The 7,815-nt window shown below is 44.4% G+C and overlaps 1 pseudogene; it reads left to right on the forward strand.

The window, feature by feature from the left end:
- The first annotated feature begins 3,771 nt into the window (after window positions 1-3,771).
- LOC139001854 (TCF3 fusion partner pseudogene) lies at window positions 3,772-4,523 on the forward strand (annotated as a pseudogene).
- Window positions 4,524-7,815: the final 3,292 nt, after the last annotated feature.

Here is a 7,815-nt window from a genome sequence, read left to right on the forward strand (position 1 = left end):
TTCTTTGCTTTTGTGTGCCACAGTCCCACCTGCCGCTCACAACACCCACTGCCGGCGCCTGAGCTGCCGCTTTCACCTGTGGCCAGTGCCTGGCACCGGCCCCAATCGCTCGGCGCTATCAGTGGGTACGAGCAGTGGCTGCCAGCTCCGATTGCCCCTTGGGGCTTCTCTACCTCCCCCTGCTCTGAGGGGTGACCAGGGCCAGCAGCAGCCTCTTACACCCACTGCTGGCAACAGCCCCACTGGCACCTGCTGCTGGCACCAGCCCCAATCGCTCCGCGCCACCAGCGGGTGCGAGCGGGGCCAGTGCCATCAGCGCGTGGGAGTGGGGGAGACCGGAGCAGGGCTACCAGCAGACAGGGGACCACCGGGGGCCACAGCAGGAGAGGTGCAGAGGATGAGTCGAGACCGGCCCCTGTGCCCACCACAGCCTCGTGGCCCACAGTTCCTTTCAAGGTGCACAAATTTGTGCACTGGACCTCTAGTCATTAAATAATCAAAAATATATACATATATAATACATACGTATTTATATTACATATACGGTTCCTATACAGAAATATAAATTGGATATACTGTAGATAATTAAGTGTGTTAGTTACCTTGGTGGAACTGCCTATCATCCACTTCTTTGTGTAAAGGGACCAACGTATTTTCTGAAAGATCACCTATCCTAAGAGAACAGGGCATACGGCAGACAAATTTGTGCCATTACTAAAGTTATGGAATAGTCCACAAGACCACTTTTATCTCTGATACTCCTGCAGATTTCAGATGTTCCCTATATTACACTATCAACAAAAAAAACCCCCACAAAGGTACCTTAGACTATATAATGCAATTTGGAAGACCTGTATATAAAACATTGTGAAATATTAATGGAAGCTTTTTATAGGAAATTAAAATTAATAAAAAATATAAGCTTGTCATATATATACAAACTAATCTATATGTTCAATTAAATTGGAAATTAAATATGAATAGTTTTGAAAAAAAACACAAAATACAGTTGTCTCAACTTTTTTGGAACAAGTATAGGTAGGCAACAAGTAAAAAGCCTGACAATATCAGGTGTTGGTGTGGATGTAGATCAAGTGAAATTTTATATTTTGGTATATACACTAAGAGAAAAAATAACCTAATATCTACCCTTCAGCAATTCTATTCCTAGCTATATAATCAGAGAAACTGTTTCATATGAGCTCTGCTGGACAGAAACAACAATTCATAGCAGCTCTGTTTATAAGACTAAACACACACACACACACACACACACACACACACACACACAAATACCCCATAAAAAACTAGAAACAACTTTCCTTAACACAGGAAAGAGAACTGATAAATAACTGAAGTACATTCATATAATGGAATTTTTTCAGTAATGGAAATAAATAAAACAAAATGCAAAATAAATGAATATTTTAGAAACATAATGAGGAGAGAAAAAATCAAGTCACAGAAGTGGACATAGGTATAATTCCATTTTTATAAGTCTCAAAACAAATTCCCTTATTGCTCAGGGATAGGTGTATGTGTGCTAAAACAGTAAAAAGCAATGAGATTATATTTTTAAAAATCAGGGTAGTGTCCACTTCTGGGTGAGAGACAAAAATAAAAGACACAGGAGTTATAGCCAGTATGTATACTGTATCTAGCTTATTACTATTATAAACAATGAATAAAATATACACAAAAGAATGCAGTTGTGCTTGAATAATACTTGCTATAAATGAAAGAAGTCTATATTAAAAAATATTACAATTATATTGTGTAACTTCTTTTCTTGTGCTGTTGACCCATGATATTCTCCCAGTCTTTAAAACTCTTAAAGCATTTATCATAGCTATATCAACTCAGCAGGCAGCTGCAAATTAAGTGATGGCAATTATGACATTTATGCTTATGTTAAGTTCTGTTGTGTCCCTTAGGCTGATGTTACTTAGATAATGCGCGCTCCATTTAACTATCCTCATGAGGTTGAATTGCAATGAGCCACACTGTTTTTCAGTCTGCATCAAGATAAGTTCCATGATTAATTACACAAAAAACATAATTTTTTAGTTCAATAAAATTCACATCTGACCTTTTATTAGAGCAGCGGTTCTCAACCTGTGGGTCATGACCCCTTTGGAGGTCGAACGACCCTTTCACAGGGGTCGCCTAAGACTATCCTGCATATCAGATATTTACATTATGATTCATAACAGTAGCAACATTACAGTTATGAAGTAGCAATGAAAATAATTTTATGGTTGGGTCACAACATGAGGAACTGTATTAAAGGGCCAGAAGGTTGAGAACCACTGTATTAGAGTCCATATATTCTTTAAATTAAGCACCTTTAAACTAGGAATTACAGTATATTTCATGAATATTAACTCAATGCTCCCTGTAAAATTTCAAGAGAAAACATTAATATTGCTATCCTAAACTTTCTACATATTAATTTTTTAAGTGAGGGGCATTAGTAATAAGCTGTTTAGTATTGTTTCCAGGTATTTTAAAAATGAATTATTAATCTTTGCAAATACTTAGTCTGTACTCAGTGGGATAAAAAGCAGCTTTACTATATCTCAGAAAGATAATTTGATATGATCGTATAAAAAAATCTAGAAACACTGCCATGGATTATTTCAACACTCAAAAATAAAACTCTGAAATAGTTGTTGGTATAGCAAAGAGGTGCCACGCTGAGCTGAGGCTAATTACTGACATGCTTCTTCCTGGGAGCCATACATCATAAATAGTGGTTAAGAGTACATGCATCCAGAAAGCCTGGGTTTGAATCTTGCTTTTGCTTCTTCCAAGTTCTGTAAATTTTGATCGAGTCTCAGTTTTTGTCAAGGAGTTTAAAGACTATATCAGCCTCATACTTTTGCTTTGAGCATTAAATGAGAATACACATCAAACATAATTCTTGTTTATATTCATTTTCAATAATGTCAGCAACTTGTCATCATCCTATCTAATAATAGACAAACATGGTAATTAACCGTAATTTCGCTACCCTTCCCATTGGCTAATCAGGGCGATATGCAAATTAACTGCCAACTAAGATGGCCGTAATCGCCAACAAAGATGGCGGCTAATTTGCATACATAGACACAATGATGGGAGGTGAAAGGGGAAGGATGGAAGAAGCCGCCTACTGGTGTCAGAACCCAGGTGGCAGCCAAGAGCCAGAGAACTGGGCCGCCTTTGCCGGCTCTGGGCTAGTAATCGGAGAAGCTGGGTGGGGCAGGGAAGAGGGGATGTTTGCCTCTTCCCTGCCACGCCGGGCTTCTCAGATCACTGATCACCAGTGATCAGAGAACACCCAGAGGCGGGGCCAGAGGCCAGGCTGCATCCCTGCCTGGGGACGCGATCAGGTCCTGGGGCGACGCAGCCAGGCCCCAGAAGGAGACCCAGGGGCCGGGACACGCGATCCGGTGCCCAGGCAGTGGTGCATCCCTAGCCCCAGAAGGCGACCGAGGGGCCTCCCAAGCGGAGAGTCTCCATGGTCAGACTGCTCGGTGTTGGGACAGGAATAAAGATGGAGGTGACTCAGATGCTTGGCCAGCAGCATTAGACCAGCAAACAGGGCCTTTCAGTGGGGACTGAGGGTGGGGGTGAGGCGAGGAAAGCAAATGGGAAATAGAGAACTACAACTCCCAGGAGGCTTAGCTGCTGGGGCCTGTGTGCCTGGCCATGAAATCGGATGGGGTGAGTCGTTTTGCACTTTAAGAGGCTTGCAAGGTTGGAAGTTCTGCCGGGAGCCAGGGAGAAATGGAGCTGGAGCAGAGAGAGGGGTCCATGGCAGCTGTGGGCTTTGAGGAGTTGTCAGCACCTCCCTGCTCGGAGCTGGCGCTGCCTCCACTGTTTGGTGGTCACATCCTGGAGAGCGAGCTTGAGACCGAAGGGGAGTTCGTGTCTGGGGGTCTGGGCAGCCCCAGCCTCCAGGATCGAGATGAAGAGGAGGAGGCAGCCCAAGGCCAGTGGCCGTTGTGCCAAAGGGAACTCAATTGCAGGAAGTACCAGGTGCTGGGTTGGCGCTGCAGGGAGATCGAGCAGGTCCTGAACAGGCTCCATCAGATATAGAGGATAACATGGAGACTCCAGCAGGAGTGGAGGCTCCTCATGAAGGTGCTGGACTCCTATGGCGAGGACTACCGGGCCAGCCAGTTAGCCATCTTACTGGAGGACAAGGGCAACAGGGCACAGACACCCCCACCCCAGGCAACACTGAGAACGAGCCTCCGGAGAAAGAGGGGCTGTCCCCGCCCAGGAGGACAACAGCGCCTGCAAAAGCCAGCAGCCAGGCCCCCAGTGAGGGGCCCAACGGTTGGAAGAGGCGGTGAGTGCCATGGGAAGGGTGCCGGGCAGGAGTCCCGCTGACTCCGGAGCTGGCCCCCCTGCAGATAAAGGTGGAGGAAGACTTTGGCTTCAAAGTGGTCGAGGCTCTGGACTCAAGTTGGGTTTCTCGGGGGCCAGACAAGCTGCTGCCCTACCCCACCCTAGCCAGCTCCCCCTTTGACTGACCCCCCAATAAAAGGACCCCATGCTCTCCTTGGCAAAAAAAAAAAAAAAAAAAAAAGCTTATAGAGGCATGCTTATAGGATCAAATAGTATAAATATAGATGTTACAGGACAATAAAAAGAGAACCTGGCTATAATGATCACCTGAATGCTGCCTCTGTGTCATTCCTTCTTCGCCAACTCCGTCCACACCTTGGGGAACCTCTGGACCTGCTAAGGCTGGACCCCAACTTTCCTCTTCTTATAAGGACTTCAGTGAGATGGGCTAAGAGTCACACTGGAACTGCCTCAGTTTAATGTAATCCCCTCTTTAAAGATCTTATCTCTATATACAGGTACATTCTGAGGTTCTGGGGATTAGGATTTTAACATACATGTTGTTGATTACCCAAATCAGCCCTTAACAACCAGCATGTTTCAGAAAGTAGATTCCTACAGGGTTATTTACCAAACATTCAGAAGTATTTTTAAAAGAGCTAAGCCCCTGGCCAACCGCGCTGGCTCCTCCTGGCGAAGCGCAAAGGCCTGTGTTCCGGGCGCTGGAGAAAAACTGGTGCCAGCAGCCAGGGGAAGGGGCCCCCAAGGGGCTCCAGATTGCGAGAGGGCACAGGCCGGGCTGAGGGATCCACCCAAGTGCACAAATTTTTGTGCACTGGGCCTCATGTCCTATATAATAAAAGCCTAATATGCTAAGTGTTCGATTATCTGGTCATCTGTTCAACCAATCAAAGCTTAATATGCTAATGATATGCTAAGGCTGCTCAACCGCTTGCTATTATGGACACTGACCACCAGGGGGCAGACAGTTGACAGGTCAAATAGTCGCTATGACATGCACTGACCACCAGGGGGCAGACGCACTGACCAGTAGGTTAGTTTTCTGCTGGGGTCCAGCCGATTGGGACTGAGCAGGACAGGGCAGACACACCCTGGAGCCCTCCCGCGGTCCCTCCCTGGCTGGCCAAACTCCCTTGTCCCTCCCTGGCCCCGATCATGAACTGGTGGGGCCCCTCAACCTGGCCTACACCCTCTCACAATCTGGGACCCTTCAGAGGATGTTGGAAAGCCAACTTTGGCTTGATCCCACAGGCCAAGCCAAGGGACCCACTGGTGCACAAATTCGTGCACCGGGCCTATAGTTATCTCATAATAAGCATGTAAATATTATTGTGGAATACTTCCAACTATCAACATGTTGACGATAGACTTGATTAATAAGGAAGAAAATAGATTTTAGCTCAAAAATTGTGTTCACTGGTAGAGCCAGACAAAGTAGGAAGTAGGCAACTTTGATCTCATTCTAACTTCGCTTCCACATTTGTCATTCCTTGGATTTATACCCTTGACTAGGTCCCCTGCTACTTAGCCCTCTCTCAAACATCAACCACATTTCCCTACATCTGATTCATTACATCATTACCTAGTGTAATATGTGCATAATGTGCATTGTTACATTAGCTAATAATAACTGAACCTATGCAAGAATATTTAAACTTTTTTATAAGACACAAGGGAGTGAATCACTTAAGGTGAAAATTTAGGACTAAGTAGATCAGTAGAGGATACTTTCTCACTTCAAGTTGCATATTCTATCTCTCCCTTTGGCTAACTTAAATTGTGTTTGATGATGAAATAACTATATATCTATCCACATGTATGCATATATACATACATATACACATACTAGTGGCCCGGTGCATGAAATTCATGCACTGGCGGGGGGGGGGGGGAGTGTCTTTCAGCTCTCTCGCAGTCTGGGAGCCCTCGGGAGATGTCTGACTGACTGCTTAGGCCCGCTTCCTGTGGGGAGCCTGCCTAAGCCATCAGTCGGACATCCTTAGCACTGCTGCGGAGGTAGGAGAAACTCCTGCCACCGTGGCCGCTGTGCTCACCAGCTGTGAGCCCAGCTTCTGGCTGAGTGGCTCTCCCACTGTGGGAGTGCACTGACCACCACGGGGTAGCTCCTGCCATTGAGCATATGCCCCCTGGTGGTCAGAGCCTCATAGCGACGGGTCATTCTGCGGTTCTGTTGATTTGCATATTTGCCTTTTTTTTTTTATTTGCCTTTTATTATATAGGATTTGACTTTTCAAATTCTCTTGACCAGTTAGAAAAGCTGTCTAAGTCATTTTGTTTATAAATACAGAATATAACTGAATGAGCTTTTGATTGTGTTTAGTTTAATTGGCCTCCCACGGCTTTTCTTTCTTATTTCTCCTTAGAGTGGTAACAAAACTGTGGCTTCTCTTAGCATCATATATTCTCACAGTAACATGCAAAGGCTGGAAGAGGAAATGCCTTTCTTCGTGTGGCCACTTTTAGGTTTCTCCTGAACTGTTCTAGAACCTGCTCTCTGCAGATTCTCCTGAATGGTGCCCAGTATCATGTCATATTGACAGTCCTGATTGTCTGGAAGCACCTCTGCCAAATTGATTATTAACTGTTTCCTCAATCAAGTGTGAGCTCCTAAGGGCCTGGGCTGTATCTTTCTCAGTTTTGCACCCCGAACCTGGAAGAGGAGGTTCTTCATGTCTAATGAAGTGAGTAAAACACTGAGGGATTGGATGCTTCCCTCTCTCAAAAGCATGTTTTTCTTCTGGGATTTTTGTCATTTATCAGCATTTATTATACATATTTATCTATAGAATTCTTCTTGGACACACATTGTCTTAAAATAACTTTCTGAATGCCAGTGGCTATTAATAAGAATAGTGGAATAAAGCCAAATAGAATTAATAAAAATTCTCTGCTGCTTAAGCATTTGGCTATTGAACTTAAACTCATATTTATTTCTGAAGTGTTAGAACAGGAACAATGGAAATTCTAAACAGTGACTCAGGCAGTGGGAAGAATCAGAACTTCCTGCAAAAATCAGACAAACGATACCCCAAAATGTAGGTGTCCAAAGCAGAGTGAAAAATGCAAGCAACTGCTGACTCAATCAGGGTAAACTCCCTTCCTCTCTAACTTATCTGAAGTATTATGGTAACTATGTATTTTTTTTCCTTCTTCCACCTTTCAAGTGATACAGTTTAATTTAAAAATATTTTAATATGTTTTTACTGATTTCAGAGATGAAGGGAGAGGGAGAGAGAGAAATAGGAAACATCAATGATGAGAGGGTATCATTGATGGACTGCCTCCTGCACGCCCCCTACCGGGGATCGATCCTGCAACCCCAGCAAGTGCCCTTGACTAGACTCAAACCTGGGACCCTTCAGTCTTGAGGCCAAAGATCTATCCACTAAGCCAAACCAGCTAGGGCTAATTTCAAAATATTAAAATTTGTAATGA

Source organism: Myotis yumanensis, unplaced genomic scaffold (assembly GCF_028538775.1).
Source record: "Myotis yumanensis isolate MYYU_CA2020_CCGP unplaced genomic scaffold, mMyoYum1.0.hap1 SCAF_2, whole genome shotgun sequence".
Taxonomy (NCBI): Eukaryota; Metazoa; Chordata; class Mammalia; order Chiroptera; family Vespertilionidae; genus Myotis; species Myotis yumanensis.